Source organism: Cetorhinus maximus, chromosome 5 (genome assembly GCF_964194155.1).
Source record: "Cetorhinus maximus chromosome 5, sCetMax3.hap1.1, whole genome shotgun sequence".
NCBI classification, from domain to species: domain Eukaryota; kingdom Metazoa; phylum Chordata; class Chondrichthyes; order Lamniformes; family Cetorhinidae; genus Cetorhinus; species Cetorhinus maximus.
The window spans coordinates 93,342,754-93,364,259 of record NC_135883.1 but is presented as its reverse complement, the minus strand read 5'-3'; positions in this window follow the sequence as shown (position 1 = coordinate 93,364,259).

Below are 21,506 nucleotides of genomic sequence, written 5' to 3'. Positions count from 1 at the left end.
AGAAAAAAGGGGATGAAAAAGGGGGTGAGGATGGAGGAGAAAGTTCATGAACTGAAGTTGTTGAACTCAATGTTAAGTCCAGAAGGCTGTAAAGTGCCTAATCAGAAGATGAGGTGCTGTTCCTCCAGTTTGCGTTGAGCTTCACTGGAACATTGCAGCAGGCTAAGGACGGACATGTGGGCACGAGAGCAGGGTGGAGTGTTGAAATGGCAAGCGACAGGGAGGTCTGGGTCATGCTTGCGGACAAACCGAAAGTGTTCCGCAAAGCGGTCACCCAGTCTGCGTTTGGTCTCTCCAATGTAGAGGAGACCGCATTGGGAGCAGCGAATGCAGTAGACTAAATTGAGGGAAGTGCAAGTGAAGCGCTGCTTCACTTGAAAGGAGTGTTTGGGCCCTTGGACGGTGAGGAGGGGCCCTATGTTCTCACTGCCTGTACAAATGCCCTCAGGCAGCCTCATGGCTCGTCCAGTTATCAGTTTGAATGGGGTTAGTCCGGTCACTCGGTTGTGTGTTGGGTGGGCAGAGGTTAAATAGGATGCGATAATACAAGATAAATTTGAACCTGGGAAAGCAAAAAAGAAAAAATTGCTAAACACAAGGTATCCAAGTTACGAAATAATTATGGATGAGAAAGCCCTTTCAGCTTACTTTAGTATATCCATCCAAGGCAATTGTATATCCCTCACACCCCCAACGCCTTGTGGAATGTAATTGTTTCTTAAATTAGTCCATGATTTTTCCTTACACCATTGTAAAAGTCACCTTTTACAATCTTGAACATGCATTCTTCTTTCTGTCAGTTTAAAGTAGAAGGATTTTAATTTAATGCAGAGAGCAAACAAAATTGGGAAATCGCCATTGATTAAGCCAATGTTTCAATCAATGTTTAATGTCATAACATAACAGTGGAAAATATGACAACAAAAAGTTGCAGCTACATATTTTCATAGAGATTAAATGTGCTCAAAGAATTAAACAAGGTGTATGATGAAAGTAAATTGTTAAATTTAGAAATTTAGAAGTCCATGACATAAGGAAAATTAGATTGATCATAGGCTGGATATAATAAATCACAGAGATTTTCAAGCCAAAGACACTAGATGTTATTAAAATGACAAACAGATGGCTGCCCATTGCCATATGCCACGAATCTCAAACAATCTGATCTTAAAATGGTAACACACAAAGATAATAAAAGAGAAATTCAGCTTATTTCTAGAACAATGAATGCTCACTTCCTTCCAAACCATAAGAGCAATAGAATGTGCAGATTCTTTTGTTTGTACGGGGGATATGTAACAGAGTAATAATTCATATGATATTTATATAATGTATAAATTTGCTGAATAACACATGAATTATAAATTACAATTGCATTAGCAAAAATACATTCATCGGGGGTACAAACTGTTTGATATTGGATCAGACATCACCCAGCCTGGTTTCCTTTCCATTGATGTTTTTTGATCTCTCTGGCATGCCTCCTTTCATTCAGTGCCATTGAAAAAATGACACACTTGGGTAATTTTAAAGGGCAGAGTGTATGTGACCAATCCAGTATTTTATGTCTTTGGACAAAGTTGAACTTTCCACACATTGTTTAAATACACAACATGCCATGGTTTCCAATTATGCCATTTTTAAAATTATACTTTCTGAGGTAATTATTCTTTTCATCTGCCTGTTCACTGGTCACGATTGATTGTTCTGAGTGAAAAAATATTCTGATTCTAGGGCTGGCCTGTCATAAGGCCATAAGACCATCAGACATAGGAGGAGAAGTAGGCCATTCGGCCCATTGGCCCATGTGCTCCGCCATTCAATGAGATCATGGCTGATCTGATAGTCCTTAACTCTACTTTCCTGCCTTTTCCCCATAACCCTTGATTCCCTTACTGATTAAAACTCTGTCTATCCCAGCCTTGAATATAATTAATGACCCAGTTTGTACAGCCCTCTGCGGTAAATAATTCCACAGATTAACTACCCTCTGAGAGAAGAAATTCTTCCTCATCTCTGTGGTAAATGGGAAGGTTTGAATCCTGTCACGGCAGATGGTAGAATTTGAATTCAATAAAAATCTGGAATTAAAAGCTTAATGATGACCATGGAACCATTGTCCATTGTTGTAAAAACCATTTGGTTCACTAATGTCCTTTAGAGAAGGAAATTTGTCGTCCTTATGTGGTCTGGCCTACACGTGACCCCAGCAATGTGGTTGACTATTACATGCCCTCTGAAATGGCCTAGCAAGCCAATTAGTTGTATCAAACCACTAAAGAAGTCACAAAAAAAAAGAATTAAACCAGACGGACCACCCAGCATCGACCTAAGCACCAGAAAAGACAACGGCAATCTCAGCAATCTCAGCCCTGTCGAGCCTGCAAAGTCCTCCTTACTAACATCTGGGGGCTAGGGCCAAAATTGGGAGAATTGTCTCACAGTCTAGTCAAGCAACAGACTGACTAGTCTCATTGAATCAGATCTTACAGATAATGTCCCAGACGCCACCATCACCATCCCTGGGTATGTCCTGTCCAACCAACAGGACAGATCCCGCAAAGGTGGTGGCACATAGGTATACAGTCAGGAGGGAGTTGCCTGGGAGTCCTCAACATCAACTCCGGACCCCATGAAGTATCATGGCATCATGGCAGGTCAAACATGGGCAAAGAAACCTCCTGCTGATTACCACGTACCGCCCTCCCTCAGCTGATTAATCAGTGCTCCTCTATGTTGAAGACCGCTTAGAGGAGAAATGAGAGTGGCAAAGACACAGAACGTACTCTGGGACTTCAAAGTCCATCGCCAAAGGTGGCCCGGTAGCATCACTACTAACCGAGCTGGCCTTGTCCTAAAGGACATAGCTGCTAGACTGGGCCAGCGACAGGTGCTGAGGGAACCAACAAGAGGGAAAAACATACTTGACCTCATCCTCACCAACCTGCCTGCCACAGAAGCATCTGTCCATGACAGTATTGGTAGGAGTGACCACCATACAGCAATTGTAGTCAAAGTCCCGCCTTCACATTGAGGATACCCTCCATCGTGTTGTGTGGCACTAACACCTTGCTAAATGGGATAGATTTCGAACAGATCTAGCGACTCAAGACTGGGCATCCATGATGCGCTGTGGGCCATCAGCAGCAGCAGAATTGTACTCAAACACAATCTGTAACCTCATGGCCCAGCATATCCCCCATTCTACCATTGCCATCAAGCCAAGGGATCAACCCTGGTTCAATGAACAGTGCAGGAGGGCATGCCAGGAGCAGCACCAGGCATACCTAAAAATGAGGTGTCGACCTGGTGAAGCTACAGCACAGGACTGGCATGCCAAACAGCATAAGCAGCAAGTGATAGACAGAGCTAAGCGATTCCTCAACCAACGGATCAGATCTAAGTTCTGCAGTCCACATCCAGTCGTGAATGGTGGTGCACAATTAAACAACTAACTGGAGGAGGTGGCTCCACAAATATCCCCATCCTCAATGATGGAGGAGCCCAGCACATCAGTGCAAAAGATAAGGCTGAAGCATTTGCTGAGTGGATGATCCATCACGGCCTCCTCCGGAGGTCCCCAGCATCACAGATGCCAGTCTTCAGCCAATTCGATTCACTCCACGTGATATCAATAAACGGCTGATGGCATTGGATAATGCAAAGGCTATGGGCCCTGACAATATTCCGGCAATAGTACTGAAGACTTGTGCTCCAGAACTTGCCGCGCCCCTAGCCAAGCTGTTCCAGTACAGCTACAACACTGGCATCAACCCGCTATGTTGAAAATCGCGCAGGTATACCCTGTACACGAAAAGTAGGACAAATCCAACCTTGCCAATTACCACCCCATCGGCTTACTTTCGACTATCAGTAAAGTAATGGAAGGGGTCATCAACAGTACGATCAAGAGGCACTTGCTTAGCAGTAACCTGTTCACTGACGCCCAGTTTGGTTTCCGCCAGGGCCACTCAGCTCCTGGCTTCATTACAACCTTAGTTCAAACATGAACAAAATAGCTGAACTCCTGAGGTGAGGTGAGAGTGACTGCCCTTGACATCAAGGCTGCATTTGACCAAGTGTGGCATTAAGGAGCCCTAGCAAAACTGGAGTCATTGGGAATCAGGGGGAAACCTCTCCACTGGTTAGAGTCATATCTAGCACAAAGGAATGTGGTTGTGGTTGTTGGAGGTCAGTCATCTCAGCTCCAGGGTATCACTGCAGGAGTTCTTCAGGGTAGTCTCCTCGGCCCAACCATCTTCAGCTGCTTCATCAATGAACTTCCTTCCACCATAAGGTCAGAAGTGGGGATGTTCGCTGATGATTGCACAATGTTCAGCACCATTTACGATTCCTCAGATACTGAAGTTATCTATGTCCAAAAGCAGCAAGACCTGGGCAATGTCAGCTTGGGCCAACAAGTGGCAAGTAACATCCTAGCCACTTTTGGTGATGGACATTGAAGTCCCCCAGAGTACATTCTGTGCCCTTACCACTCTCAGTGCTCTTCAACCTGATGCTATACAATTCATGGGGTCTGGAGTCAATGTTGAGGATTCCCACAGCAACTCCCTCCCAATTGTATACCACTATGCTGCCACCTCTGCCCTGCCAGTTGGACAGGACATACCCAGGGATGGTGATGTCTGCAACATTATTGATCAGGTATGATTCTGTGAGTATGACTCGTCTGTGAGACAACTCCCCTAATTTTGGCACAAGCCCTCAGGTGTTAGTCAGGAGGACTTTTCAGGATCAACAGGGCTGAGTTTGCCATAGATTCCATGTTTTTATTGAATTCAAATTCCACCATTTACCATGGTGGGATTCAAACCCAGGTCCCCAGACCATTACTCTGGGTTTCTGGATTATTAGTCCAGCGACAATACCACTATGCCATCACCTTCCCGTAAATTAATCTCCATTTTCATTAGTGTGTTGCTGAGTTGTTTGATGATGGCATTATATCATCTGTTTGCTGCTTTGATTGGTTAATGGCCATGAAGAAATCCTGTACATCGTGATCTGTGCTGCTTATTTTCTGCTTTTAGAAATATGCTCTCGGATCTACCACCGTTGATATACCTCAGACCTGAACAGGTATTAATAGATTTTGGACAAACTCAAAGGGAAAGGTGCTGTTTTCACTCAATTTTACAAAATCAGCTTTTTTAACCGGTATCAACATAACCTTAGGTGCAGACCTTGATGGATATAGCAACATGCTGTTGACATTGCTGACCTGACCTATCCTGATTCTCCAGGAATTCAAAGAACTTCTTAAGAACATCTTAAGAATATTCAATAATAACATTTGCAAAGCACTGGTGCACTCACACAATTGTCCTCTTTGAAGCTTCTGAAATATATCTGTACAAACCTAATATAAAACACTGCAACAATTAATTTCATAAAATATGACAACAATGTACACCTGAGTAATGGCCACCTTATTTATTTAACTCAAGGATCATTTCAAGGCACAAGAAGCCTGAATAGTTGTAATTTATTCTTAACATTGATAGCTTGATATTTAGAAGGTCAGATGATGCCACTTTTGCTAAATATAATGAAAGGACAAACTAACCAAATTAATGATTTTTTTTCCTTTCCCCACATAAAGGCTGGATCAAAGGTTCATGAAAATTCTATGACATTGTGTGATTAAAGTGAAACAAGCAAACCCTGGTGATAAACTGGAGCTGTGCATCTTATCTAATATTCTAGTTTTATCTGCTTTGTGCTATGATAGTAATTATTTGGTTTCTGTATTGGACAATGTTGAAGTGATATCACTGAATAAATAGACAGTTAATGTACAATCCACTAGTCACAAAAGCAAAGAGATGCTAAGTGTTTAGTACTCTGAGTACCAGATGTTCCATAAATCTCAGACAGGAACTCTACCAAAATTAATTACCATTATAGCTTGGTTTTGACCTTTTGGCTTCAGAATTTATTTTGCATATCCAGGCAGAATATGCTTTTTACTATAGAGAGGGAAGTACAGGTTCACCACAATTAACATTTCACCAATAACTTAGATTTATATAATAGCTTTAACATCAAAAAAGTTTCAAGATGATTCCTGGGGATAATCAGATGAAAAATAGACATGGAACCAAAAGAGGAAATAATAAAAGTGTTGACTGAAAGCTTGGTCAAAGAGGTAAATTTAATGGACAGTCTTAAAGCAGGATAGGCTGTTGTGGAGTTGAGATGCAAAGCCACCCAAGGCCTAGGTGGCTATGGGCATAGTCACCAATGGTAGGGTGAAGGGAAGAGGGTTTCTTAAGATGCCACAATCAGGGAAATAACAAATTCTGAGATTATAGGGCTGGATTACGGTGTGGAGGTTAAGGCGGGGTAAAGTCATGAACAGATTTAAACACAAGGATGAAAATTTCAAATCGGAGAATAGGTCAGTCAGGACAGCACGGATATGTAAGGTGAATAGGATATGGGCTGCGCATCATTGGATAAGCTGAAATTTACCAGGGATGAAGGACGGGAGGCTTTTAAAAAAATTTGCTTGTGAGATGTGGGCGTCGCTGGCCAGCATTTATTGCCCATCCACAATTGCCCTTGTTCAGAGGGCATTCTTAAGAGTCAACCACATTGCTGTGGGTCTGGAGTCACATGTAGGCCAGACCGGGTGAGGATGGCAGATTTCCTTCCCTAAAGGACATTATGAACCAGATGGGTTATAGGTTGGCCAGTAGTGCATTGGAATAGTCAATTCTAGAAATAATAAAGGTATGAACGAGAGGTTCAACAGCAGATGGGTTCTGGCCGGAGCAGATGTAGGTGAAGTTATGGAGGTGGAAGTAGATAATGTTTGTGTTGGACAAGAAATGAATTCAGCAGTTCAGTTTTGGGGTTGAAAAAGACAGTGAGGTTGCAAATCATCTAATTCAACATGCGATAATAGCTGGGAAGGGTAGAATTTGAGATAGTGGTTGATGATGATGTCTTCAGTCTTACTGATATTTAACCAGAGGAAATTTGCAGTGCATCCAAGACTGGATGTTTGTGCAAGTGAGTCAGTGTGAAGTGATCAGTATTAATATGGAGGCTGGCCCCATGGGCTGGATTTTTGGTCTCTGTTGGGGCCAGTTTTGGAGACAGGCAAAGCCAAAAGTCAGCCCCACTGACCAGCACATTGATTCCCTGGCTCCATCCTGTCTCCAGGCAATTTTTATAGAAGTGGGATCAGAGCCAACAGGGCTACCCAACCATACATTGGGCGGTAATCAATTAGACTCCTAAAGGCCCTAGTTAACTGCAATTAAAGGAGACCAATTGGGATTTTCCAGTCAGCTTCCAAGTTCCCACATCAGCAAGGGCACCTGGAGGAAGGTATTCAGTGGCAAGTCAGGGGGCCAGTGCTGAAGGCAGGCCTAGAGGCCCTCCTGCCTGCCTGAGTGCAAGAACAACCATAGCTGGAACTGTAGAGGGGATACACCTCCCTATATAGTGGTGCCCTACTACTGAACTTCTTTTTTAATCAAAGATTTCCAAAAAAAGTTGGAGAGAGGGTGGCAAGCTGAAACACCTCTCTCCTATTTATCCTCCATTGTGGCTTGCTGCTTCTCTCAAGCTGGAAGGCCTCTGATTGTCCCTCCAGTTTTGAGAGCCTGCCCATCGCCCTTAAGTGGAAAGTGAACCAGACTTCATACAAATAAGAGGGCGCTCCTGTGAAAATCCCAATGAGAGATTATAAAGGTTGTTAAATGATTATGAACCCTGGGGCGGAATGGACACCCAGAAACTTCTGACTGGAAAGACAGATGACAGCCTGTTCTTCACTGAGACTAGAGATGAAAAGAAAGGTCTGCTCCATAATAAAGGAAGATTGAAGCCACTGTGAGTTAACCTAATTCTACAGTCACTGTTTCCTACTTCTTCAATTCTACAATTACCAGACTCATGTTACCCACCCACTTCCCCCACCCTTCAAGAAAATATCCGTCCCCATGTCCATGGATGATTTTCTGTTCTTCTGTTCTTTAAAGGGTGTCAGGCGAAGTGTGAGAGTGAACCGAGATGCCTGTGCTCTGATAATTCCTCTTTCTCTCTAAGGAAGGACTTGTCCTCTGTTTGAGACCTTCTTATGAACGTCCCTGTTCTTTCTTTATTCTTTATTTGAACATTTATTCCTCTTAGCTTCTTACATTTTTGTACTATTTTTGTTTGAGTGGAACATGTGCTCAGTTGTGTAACTTAGCCATAGGGAGAAGCCACAACCTTCAGTGGTCCCTGAGAATCGAGAATGACGTCTAAAAGGCTTGGTGAGACTTCAGATGACTGAGGAGTCCAATTCTGGATCCACATGTTCTTTGGCGGTGGGGGCACATTGTTGCACACTCTGACACAGGTGCCCGACAACCGTCACACATCCGCCGCCTGCGTGCGGAATCTTGGCTGGGGGCCTCCAGGTATCACCCTGTTGCCAATCCTCCAGCACCATAGAGCTTTTGGCCTGACGGAGGCCTGCGCATAGCATAGTTTAATGTGGGGACTCCAGCACGCAGCCGGGATCCACACGATCTTGGCGGCTGAAGGCCGGATTCAGTGCCATGGCGGACGATGATGAGTGGGGCCACTTCCCTGTTGTAACCTTCTTCCGCCTTTGCAGCTGTTGGGGCCACAACCCTCCTCCACCTGGTCTGTCATTGAGGACGTCTTGGATTGTTCTTTGTCTGGAACCTTCCTCTCGAACTTACCGCCATGGGACACTCTACCAAGAGCAGGATCTTTGGACGGCATCACTCTCAGGTTCATTGGGACATGTAAGCCTCTCCACCACAACAAGGTGACAATCCTCGGTAAGCTGCATCAGTAGAAAACTATTCACAATAGTCATCCATGCACCCCAACATAGGATTTGATTTCATTCACAACCAAGGGGGTGCTCGGTAGCAGTAGGAAACCCCGGGGTGAATTTTATGGAGGGGCGTATTACTCGCCTCCCCCTCACCACCACCCCCCTGTCCCGCAACCCCAGTAGAAAAATCTGTCAGCAGCTTATCAGTTTTAAAAAGGGCTGCTATGCAGCGATAATGCTCTGGGACAGCTTTAACAAGGTGAGAGTGGGACTTCCACACCTCAGGGACAGGAAATCCTGCCTTTTAGCTTTGCCGGCCAATCTGATTGGCCAGCAACTAATTAGTCCCCATAAGCGCCAGAATGCACCAGTGGTTGTTGAGAATGCAAGGGAGTCCCAAGAAGATCATGGATACTAGACTCTTGGATCCAGTGCCCTGGTTTGTTGGAGTTAAGGATCTGGGTTGCATCCTTGTTTCAGGGTGACTGGGTTGGTATCAAGACAGAGAAGATCTGTAGACTGCCCTTAGAAGAAACACTCTGTTTATTTACAAAAGGAACTCAGCAGCTACACTTGTGTGGTTACAACTCAAAACTCTGTCTTAGCTCTTCAGACTCTAACTCGAGACGGCTGACTACTGAGGTAGCCCGTGCTACTCTGCAATTGGGTATCAAGATCATGTGATCTTGCATTACAATATTTGTCTTAAAGGCATAGCACACATCAGATTACTACACGGACTTGGGGTTTTTGATCGAATGGGGTTCAGGGGCCCTGATGGGGAGCAGGGTGGGAGGGATTGGGTTCAAGTGGCTAGGGTGGGAGGCACAAAGTGGAGTACCATCTTAAGGGTGTGCCCTCAATGGACAAGAGACCCCCTAAAGGAAGTAACCCTTCTGCCTTGTAGCCCGCATTGGGAAAGTAGCGGGCTGGCCACTTTCCTTCTATCTGCCCCCACCAAGTGTGCTATGATGGCGGAGGTAGAAAGAAACCATTAAGTGGCCTTTAACTGCCAACTTCGGGGCCTCAAAAGGCCTTCAGGGTGGGAAGGCAAGCTGGCATCTTATCCGCCCACCATAATTTGGCAGCAGCTCAGGGGTGGGCAGTAAGGTGGTGGGCTAGCCACCTGTTTTATTTAACGTGCCCCCACCACCTTCATATATGCTGGGGTATAATCCTGCCCCCAATTTTCCCTTTTGTGCAATTTGAATGGGAGAAAGTATAAGATTTAAAAAGAAATGTGAAGATACTCCCCAATGAGGAACTTAGGGTCAAAGAGTAAAGCCACAAGTTAAGCTGCAAGTAAATTTTCTTTCAAATGTTCTATTGCATATTAATTATTTCTAACATTTCAGCTGCATCGGTAGAAAACTATTCACAATAGTCTATGCACCACGATAAAGGGTGCAGAATAAAACTGTTGCTGACATAACAAATAAACAATTATATGATTTTTATTAAGGGAAGCATAATTTTCTGATGCTTTTGGATGAATTTTTCCAATGTACCCTTCTCTAATTAAACTGCTGGCCTCACATTTGGAAAACAGAATATTTATCAACAGGCAAAGTATTAAATTTTAGAAAAATAAGGATCACCTTGCACAGAATCACATCGACTGAAAAGTATTCTGGGAAAGTTTACTTATCAGCCAATTGCTGAAAAAAAATTCAGTCATCAAACTGGAACAGATGGTTTTAAGTGTAATGAGTGCAAAATCCTGAAGCTAAAAAAGTTTAATTGCTGAGTAAATACTGATTTTAACAATTGCACAGCCTTTAGTGTAAAAGCAACAGAAGGCATAATGCAAACTGTGAGACAATATTTAACCAGAACTTTACATTAGCAGGTTTGACCTCCATTTGTAAGAGACCCATGTGACACCAAAGATCAAAAGATTTCCAGTTTCTGTGAATAAACCCCTTTGCAAAATACACTCACTTAGCATGAAAAGTACAGTCTGTCAGTGAAAGTTATCTAGCACATATGTGCTTCATTATTTATCAAAAAACAACGTCCATAGTTAACGTCGGCTGATCCATGAACCAGTGAAGCAAACAAAAGTAAACAAAATTCATGCTCAACAGCCAAATCTCTTCCAGAAAGCGCCAAAGTCATAAATTTCCTTGTAGGAAATGAGAAATAGAACTCCACAGTAAAACCTCATCCTAGAATCTGAATGGAATAATTAGAGATTAGGTTGATGATTTGGGATTCCATGACTCCATCCCCCCACCCCACCCCAAACCAAGCCAAACAAAACTTGCTCGCCGCAGAGACTACTGTCTCCTAATGTTTCTCACATCAGAGTTTGCTTGACTTCTTGTCAAGGTGGCTCAAATGGCCTAGTCTTCTTATTGAACCTATTAGCTCAACGTTATAATCAATCATTGATTGCATTGTTTGCAGGTTATAATTGGTAAACCTTTACCCTTTAGGTTGCTAAAGCAACATTCAAGCCCTTGGCCCTAATTTCAAAGCCTGCTTTGCTTTAGGTCTCAAGTGAGCAACAGTTTTAAGGAAATGTTGTTATAAAACAATAACAATAAAAATTCTATTTGATAAAGATTTTGGATTTTGATCAGCTGAAAGACATGCATGAAATCTTTTTCATCATCACCATAATTAGTTCTTTTTGAAAAATCACTAGCTGGAGAGCCTTACATAGATATTCAGCGCTGAAGGTTTCTGATGCCAGTAGTTCACATGTCACTTGGATTTAATGCTCACAGTAAATGTATCCCTATTTAGCATGTCATTCACATTTCATTGAGGAATTCGGAATTTCTCTTGATACGCGCATACTGACTCTTGGAGGAAATCAGAACAGATTTAGGATAAGGCTATAAATGTTCCAAGTATGAAACCTATGTCAAAAGGTGCTGTTCAGCATAGTCCAAATGGAGCAAAACTTTAAAAAACAGAACATATAATTGAATTTTCTGGTCTCAAGTGCTATTATCCTGAATTTTACAGAAGTGATCCTGAATTTGCAATAATACTTTTAGTCTGTTATTTGACATTTTAGCATAATTAGGACTGTGCAACTCTCACAGTTACTTATGGTCACTGTATTAACCTGCCATTAATATTTATATGTTGGTGTTCTATGATGTCACTGTCTGACATTGTGGTCTTTCAGTGCCTATTCACTGATAACAGTGGTGATACTGTCTCCAAGAATATCCTCAAAGTATTTGACTAATGGCAATCAAAATTACCTCAACTTTTGACCTTGGGCAATTATTGCCTCTACTGTCAACAAACCTTCTTCAGCCTTCAGGAAAGATCATTATTCCTGACTAATAGGCTCAGTGACAGTTTTAAAGACATTGCCATTGAAAGAAGGTCTAAAATTGATATGCTTACATGACTATTTTGCGATGTAAAAAATGCATATTTTTAAAAATGGCAGTAATTATTTGGAAGCAGAACAGCACTTCTCTTATTTTACATCTGGGTGTGCTGAGCAGACTCTGTCAGCTTGTCTACAACTCATCCAACATCTGCTCATTTCTCAGGAAGCATTGTGTCCGACAAACCAGGATCACTGAAATGTTTGTCAGATTCAGGTGACAATGAGGTAGCAGATAGGTAATAGCAAATGCTTTAGAGCAATTTTCCCCAATTAATTTAATATCTCCTTTAGAATAAATAAGTTGGCGCCTGCTTTAAGTCACAAAGATACATTGGCCCTGAATTTGTTTACAATGGGCGGAAACACCAGAAAAATCTGGATATACCAGGTGCTGTTGAAGGAGTTCCTAATGGCCTTGCATAGTGGTGGAGACCCCTCTCATCCAGGTAAGGTCATCAATGTGGACAGGGCTGAGCTGAAAGCCACTACTCACCAAGTTCTTGCTTCTGGGAGTGGTCTAAGACCTCACCCTGTATAATATTTTTGAATAAAATATATATCGATATAAGCCCATTGCTATCTCAAAAACTGAATCCATGTCTGTCTATGGCCCCGAGCAAAAGGAGCTACCTGGCAGTATCAGAGAAACTTGCACCTCGTTGTCCCCATTGGCTGCACAGACCAAATTCAAAGAGAACTATACAAAGGCCATCTGCGTTTCATAACCCAGGCTGGCCAACTGGAGTCTACTCATCTGCCAAGACAAAGAACCCTGCAAACTTCCCTTCAATTCTTAATGGTTGAGACATTTAACAATCTCAGGGGCCAGGATATTGAGTGTCGGGCGGAACTCCCAATGTCACCCCACGTAATTTCAATTTTCAGGTTGTCGGGGGCGCAGCTGAATCATCTGTGCACCCACCGACCTGTCAATGGCCAATTGAGGCCATTTTAAAACTAATTCAACTAGTTAATGTACCTGTCCGTCCAACCTTAAGGTTGGCAGGTAGGCCCGGAGCCCTGGCAGGCTTCAGAAAAAGCATGAAACCTCATCCACGGGCGGGATGAGGTTTCATGTTGGTTTTTAAAAATGTAATAAAAGTTTAATTAAAAGTGATGGACATGTCCCAACTCATGTGACAGTGTCAAATGAGGGGACATGTCAGGGAAATTTTATTTCTCTACATGTACCATTTTTAAATTTGGCGCCGATCTCCCTGGGGCAGCACTTAGCCTCTTCGTGCATGCGCAAAAGTGCACACTCTCAGCTGAGGGAATTCCACCCCCCTGCCCACACAGGGAGCACATAGCGCTTCCTGGCGGACGTCATGCTGGGCAGGCCTTAATTGGCCCGCCCACATAAAATGGTGGTGCACCCCCAATTGGGGGCGCCGAACGGAGGCGCACCAACACACACCCGCTCCTGAACGTCCCCCCCCAATTGGGGGAAAATTCTGTCCAGGTACCCAGATGAAGGATGCACGTCCCTTGTCAAATCCAATGTGAAGAAGTGGGAATCATGTGACATGGACCTCTAGTTTGTGGAAACAGTTATATTGCCTTGCTGTACTGCAAAGTCAGTCTGCCATTTTAGCATCTAACTAGCAGTTTCACAGACAAGAAGCTCTGGCCCAGGTCAGACACCTAGCCCCCATCCACACTGCTTCTACTGGAAATCCTGCAGCATCGCTTACAAGACTGATTCAGCGAGTGGAAGCCCTTGCGGTTGATGTAGTTGACTGCTTGTTGCCACGGAGATCTAAGCGCCACGTGAGTGCGGTCGATGGCACCCTGCACCTGTGGAAAACCGGAGATCCGTGTAAATCCCTATGCTCTTTCTTCCTGGCTTTCTGATCCCGGGCGAAATGCACAAAGTTCTGTGCTTTCGCGAAGATGGCATCTGTGACCTCCTGGATGCACATTTGGGCGGAGGCTTGCAAGATCCCACAGAGGTCACCTGTGGAGCTGACGAAGGAGCCACTGGCCTAAAAATTGAGCGCCGCAGTCACTTTCACAGCCACTGGCAGTTGATGCCCTCCATGTCCCTATGGCGCCAAATCCTGCAGCAGGTGGCATATATGACCAACCAGTTCCCTAGACATGCACAATCTTCGGTGACACTAGTTCTCAGAAATCTGCAGGAATGACAGGCGCCCTCTATAGACCCTGGGTCTGGTGAGATGCCTACCAGCGACGGTTATTTGTGGATCTTCAGCTGCGTGTGCAGCAGGCCCTGCCGCTCCTTCATCTTGAGGGATGTGCTCCTCCCTTTGCCTAGCCAGGTGCCTCTGCCACCCAGCAGCCATCCATCCAGCCGGGCTGGAGCACTGAAGAGCCTCAGCACCTGGGAGTGTCTCAGGATGCAAGCTTCATAGGAGCTGCCTGGGTATCTTGCACAGACTTGCAGAATCTGCATCCTGTGGTCACACACTATCTGCACATTCATGGAGTGGAAGCCCTTCCTGTGACGAAAGCACCCGGCTGACCGGCTGGCACCTTGATGGTCACATGTGTGCAGTCAATTGTACCCTGGACATGGGGGAACCCAGCAATCACTGCAAAGCCTCTGGCTCGCTCAGCCTGGCTGGCCTCGTCCATACAGAAATGAAGGGAAGTCAATACCCACCTGAACAGAGCTTCTGTCACCAACTTGACACAACTGTGGACAGTTGATTGGGAGACTCCACACAGATCTCCCACTGACCCCTGGAAAGAGCCAGAGGCATAGAAATTGAGGGCCCCTGTGACCTTCGGAACCACTGGCATGGAGTGTCCACCCATACTGTTGGGGTTGATCTCAGGCCTGACCATCTGACAAATGGAGGTCATGGTCTCCCTGGAGAGGCGGCGCCTCCTTCAGCATTGCACCTGAGATATATTGAGGTAGCTGCTTTTTCACCTGTAAACCTTAGCAGCAGGATAGTGGTGTCTTCTGTGGCCCATCCCACCTTGGACTACCTGCTGGCCCTGTGCCCCTTGTGCCTGCGCCTCTCCTCCCATTGGTCTCTCCCCTGGAAACTGCATTGGGACACGTGGCCTCCTCTCCCTTCTGCCCCCTCTTCCTCCTCAGAGGAGGTGCCTCCAATGGAGACCACAATCCCCATTACCAGGGTAAGGGAAGCCTGTCTGATACCTGGAAGGGTCCACACCGTGTGAATCCACAAGGGTTTTGGAGGCACCAGTGAATCTTGAAACAACGCGTGGAAATGGTAACAATGAAGCCCCAATCAGACATTAGGCTGCCAAGTACCGAGAAGCAACCTGCAGCAAACCACCTACAAAACTCCTCTCTACTCACACTGGCAATGCCGCTGACCCTTTTTATAAACCTAGGATCAGGTTTTGTAAATTGTGGGCTGCCTACCTGCCCGTTTTGCCTGTGCGACAAGCAAAAAATTGCACAGGCAACATTAAATCGCCATCAATTGGATTTTCAAGAGTCTTAACTGGCCTCTTAATTAATGGCGGGTGCGGCTCCGAATCTCGTGTACACCCGCTGACCGAAATATTGTGCGAGTGCACAATGACGTCGGGATGCTTGCCCAATGTCATCATGCATCATTTTACGCTCATTTGGGTCAGGCACGTGCCCGCCCGACAGGTGGAAAACTCTGCCCATGGTGCTTACTACCGAACTGACCAACAGAGGAATTCCAACCAGATTGGACCCATACCCACCCACCTTAATGGAGAATCATGAGGCAAACTGACAGGGTTGCCCACTGCATTTAAAATGATCTGTAACGACCCCCCAGGCTACAGCATTGTAGCCCTACTTGGTATTGATGCAGGAGAGGCCCTTTCCAGAAGGTAGTCTTCTTACCATCTGGGCCCAGAAAGGGTAGCTGCAGTAATTATAGTTCTGATAAACGTAGGACTCTAGCTTTAAGAATAATCCTGTGTTGTAAGATCACATGATCTATGTAAACCAAATGAATTACCAGCGTGGGTAACCCCTTGGAGGAAGTTCTTTTTTAGTTAGAGTTTGATGCACACATGTAGATACTGCTGCTGTCTTATAAATAAAGTTCAATGTTTCCACATGGAAAAGCCAGAAACAACCAATTCCGACATTTATTCCTTATTCAATATGAAAGTTGGGAAGACATAGCCAATTACTGTCACATTGCCAGTAATGGTAAACCCTTAAAAATAGAAGTAGACCTGGGTGCTTCTACCACTGTAGTACGAGAAAACACTTTCAGATATTTAACTAAAGGTGCTCAACAGTTAAATTTGGACCACACATCTGCCAAGTTGAAAACATTCCCAGGCAAAGGAATCCAAATAAATGGTATCACCAGAGTAACCATTCATTATAGACACCAATCAGCACAGCTACCAGTGATGGTGGTGGAAGATGAAGGACCAAGCCTTCTAAGTCATGATTGGTTGAAAGAGATTAAATTAAACTGCTCTGAAATCTCCCAGTTGCAAGCAGGGGGTCTGCCAGAGCTACTAAAAAAACTAACATCGTCTTCAAGGATTAACTGGGAACTCGCACTCACATTGAGATGCCCAGCATTATCCTGCAGGTAGCCCAGAACAGCTTACCCATCACTCATTTCCTGAGTGCTAAACATCCTGTAAAACCCCCAGACCCTTTAGAGGACGCTTAACCAGGAGTTGGACAGGCAGACCCCTGAAACCAATGGCTTTGCTAATGCCTGACCCCAATGGAGGAAATTCAGAACTCTATCCCAGAACCTTCCCAAGTCACCTAAACCTTCCACATCCCACGGCAGGACAATATCCTTGCCCATGCACTAACCCAGATTTAAACCTCAAAAGCAAATTGCTGCAGGGAACTCCAATTACCCATGTGTGTCTGACGTACCAGTTTGAATGAGAGAATGAATGCATACTTCTTTACTTCCTATCCTTCCTTCATAAGACCATATGTATAGGGAAGAAAGATGAAATAGAATTCATTTTTTTGCCTCCCGAAACCACAAGGACTATGAGGGGACTACGACCTCACCCTGTTTGATTTTTTTCAGAAAATATCTGTAGAGGTATGCTCATTTCTATTTCAAAAATGGAATCTATGGGCAGAATTTTCCATGCCTGCTGACGTCTGGTGTCATGATGGGCATGAGCAGACAATAAGGCGGGAAGGCCAAAAATCGGTTTTACACCATTGTGAAACCAGTTTGCAATCATCAGCGTCATCCATCAATGGTGGGCTGCGTTTCCTGCCACCACACATCGGGAGCCTAATTTCAAAACCTTAGCATCTCATTAAAAGCCCTGTTCGCCGGAATCATCTCCCACCCACCCCACGCTGAATCATCCAAGAATCACACCAATGTGTTCCATAACTGAACATAAGTGATGTCCCCTGGCGAGCTGCACTTCACTCAGGACTTGGAGATTTGTTTGCAAACTTTGCTTCAGGCATCATTCGCTGTCATCAGCGCCAAGCTTCGCAGGCAGCACCACATCACTTTTAGGGGGGCTTAGGCGCAGGTATCTACCTACCAGGCCAGCTGTAAGGTGGGTGTGGCTTTTCAATGGCTGCAGGGCTAGGGCTTGTTTGGGGAAGGGGGAGAAGTGGCCAAAGGCAAGGGAAGAGGCTGCAGGGTAAGGGCTGTACTGGGGAAGGGGGGTATCCCAGGGTGTGTGTAGGGGAACGTGTTGATGTGTGCAAGTGACCTCAAGAGGGTGAGAGCTGAGAAGGTAGTCTCTAGAGGATATGAGGCCAGATGGTGATGTGAGAGTGTGTGTGAGAGAGTGAGTGGTAATGTCCCTTGAGCTGGCAGTGAGAGAGATGCCATTGAATGTGTGATGGCCTTGTGAGTGTGTGAGTTTAGAGTGATGAGATGGTTGCCTTACCCTGGTGGCATGAATGAGATAAGTCATCTATTTTCTGCACTGGATGGCTGGTTTCTTGTATGCAGCATTGGCACTGACCACTTCTGCCACTGCCTCCCAAGTCTGAGTGGTGAGACTGATGGGCCTCCTGCTGCCAGAGCGTGGTTAGAGGATGTTGCTGCGGGCTCCAACGGTGTCCAGAAGCCATCCCAGGGATGCGTCACTGAATCAGAGGGCTGCAGTCTTCTTGCCTTTTGGGGCAACGTCTTCTATGCAGCAGTCCCGGGCTGGAAGTACTGAGAGGTGTGCACGTGGCCACACTTTATATATGGCATCCAGTGTGAGGAATCGACAAGGTGACGGAGTGGCAGGTGAATCAGAGGCTGCCTGCATGCGAAACTGCTTGTTTCTCGGGAATGCATGATTAATGAGATGGGATTGGGACGGTGTGGCATGAAAAGTTGGCCGGCAGGAAAAACGCTCTTTTTCCCTCCCACTACCTCACTCAGGGGAAAACTGGGTGATTCCGTCCTATGTCTGTCTATGACACCGAATAAAAGGAACTACCTGGCAGTATTGGAAAAGCTTGCACCTCATTATCCCTGAAGAGACACTAACAATCCTGCATGGGCTGCACAGACCAAATTCAAAGAGAACAAAGAAAGGCCATCTGCATTTCAAAACAAATGGCCCTGCAACCTTCCTTTCAATTCTTAATAGTTGAGATAGCCCAGATGAGGGATACACATCCTTCGTTAAATCCAGAGTGGAGAGGTGGGAGTCATGTGACATGGGCCTCTGGTTTGTGGAACCAGTTATATTGTCTTGCGATACTGCAAAGTCAGTCTGCCATTTTACTACCTAACTAGCAGAATCACAGACAACAAGCTCTGGCTTCTACTAGGAATTCTCTACCATCACCTATAAGATTGATTCATATCTGCATGCCTATCTCATTGTGTGAAGTCAACATTCCTGGAAAAGTGAATTATCCAGCATCAGCTTTCAGCTCGCTGACCGCCGTGAAGAAATACCTCATTGGACTTTGATTCTGGGCTTTGGAATCTACATGAAACAATATTTCTCTCCTCTGGGTCTCTGCACTCTAAATCTTTCTTTTCTCTGTCCCCCTTATACTGTATGAATGCACCTATGTGTATGTAGCTGCGACGATATATCTTGTTGAACACTTTCACTGTGTACGATTGAGGTGACAACTACTTTACACGGGTTCCAAGTTACGAAGTGGGCTGATCTTTGTTGAGTGCATTGAATATTTGCATTCTGACTGGCTCTCCAACTCTCAGCTCTGGCAAAGATTTGGCAGCTTTATCAAAGTGAAATTTGTCTTTCTGTTATTTCACTTTGATTTTGCCACTCACTCCTGTTACTATTTCTGGCTTCAGTAGGTTTTTAGCTAGTAGTTTGGATGTGGCATTAGTTGCTGGACTGAACTATTTTCCATGCCTTCAGTAGGTGTGTTTCTCCACTCTAAGATCACCTTGTACACATCTGTGTGGAGATGATGTGTAGTGTTGAAATTTTCAATCATTCATGAAGTGCCTGAATTGGTTCAATGAAGAGTACAGAAGGGAATGCCAGGAGCAACGCTACCTAACAATGAGGTGTCAACCTGGTGAAGCTATAACACAGGACTACTTGCATGCCAAACTGAAGCAGCATGTGATAGGCAGAGCTAAGCGGTTCCACAACGAACGTGTCAGATCTAAGTTCTGCAGTCTTGCCACATCCAGTTGTGGATGGTGGTGGAATATTAAACAAGTAATTGGAGGAGGAGATTCCACAAATATCCCCATCCTTGATGATAGGGGAGCCCAGCACATCAGTCTGAAGCATTTGCGACCACCTTCGGCCAGAAGTGCCAAGTGGATGATCTATCTTGGTGTCCTCCTAAGGTCCCCAGCATCACAGATGCCAGTCTTCAGCCAATTCGATTCACAGCATGTGATATCAAAAAATGGCTGAAGGCACTGGATACTGCAAAGACTATGGGTCCTGACAATATTTCGGCAATAATACTGAAGACTTGTCCTCCAGAAATTGCCGCACCCCTAGCCAAGCTGTTCCAGTACAGCTACAACACTGGCATCTACCCAGCTATGTGGAAAATTGCCCAGGTATGTCCTGTACACAAAAAGCAGGACAAATCCAACCCGGCCAATTGCCTCCCCATCAGCCTACTCTCGATCATTAGTAAAGTAATAGAAGGAGTCATCAACAGTGCTATCAAGTGGCACTTGCTTAACAATAACCTATTCACTGATGTTTAGTTTAGGTTCAACCAGGGCCACTCAGCTCCTGACCTCGTTACAACCTTGGTCCAAACATGGACAAAAGAGATGAATTCCAGAGGTGAGGTGAGAGTGACTGTCCTTGACATCAAGGCAGCATTTGACCTAGTGTCCTAGGAGCCCTAGCATAACTGGAGTCAATGGGAATCAGAGGGACAATTCTTCGCTATTTGGAGTCATACCTAACACAAAGGAAGATGGTTGCAGTTGTTGGAGGTCAATCATCCCAATCCCAGGGCATCACTTCAGGAGTATCCTAGGTCCAACTATTTTCAGCTGTTTCATCAATGACCTTCCCTACATCACATTTCAAGGCCAGAATTTTACGTTGATCGGGCGGACGTACGTCCAACCCGAACGCATGTGAAATTGCGCGAAATTACATTGGGCACACGTCCCGACGTCATCGCACATGCGAACAATATTGAATGGATCTCCACTATCAGACTATCACCATAGAAATAGCATTCTCCAAAGAAAGTAAAAATGCCTTCAACTGTTGAATGACACTCTGACATCACCAATGCAGGATTATTTCCTGTAATTACACCGATCTTGCCCAATTATGGTCAGCTTTGAGCTACAAGCACATTGACCGGGTCAGCCCAAACTTGGATTTACATTAGAAGCCACGCTGTAAATAAGAGAGCCTTTTGTTCCACATACAGTATCGGGATAGGATTCAAATCCCTGCCCCATTCTTGAGAGCACAGTGTGCCAACACATCCCTCACACATCCCCGTTAAAATCGGGACTCAGACTTTTCGGAAAACCTTGTTCAAGGAGCTCTTTTTGGAAACAGTCATGGGAGTTGGAGCCGTGCCGACCGATAATTAAAGGGCTAATTAAGGCCATTAAAATCCCCTATGTCCATGATTTTACATTGCCTGTGCAATTTTGTGCTCATCACGCAGACAAAACTGGCAGGCGGACAGCCCGTTTTTAAGGAAATCTCATCCAAAGGCAGGGTGAAATGTCTGGGGTGAATTATGATAACATAAGATATCTGGGGACTGATGGTTTTTGAGTTCTGCTGTCAGGTGCTTGAAAGTGTTGCATAGCCACAGTTTGGTGCATTTGTTTTGTCATTTAATCTGTACAGGTCTGCAGCTCCCTGAGGCAGCTCCACACAGCTGTCTGCCTTCAGGGAACTTGCGAGAAGCGCCCCCCGCACTCTCACTTTTGTCAGCACCCG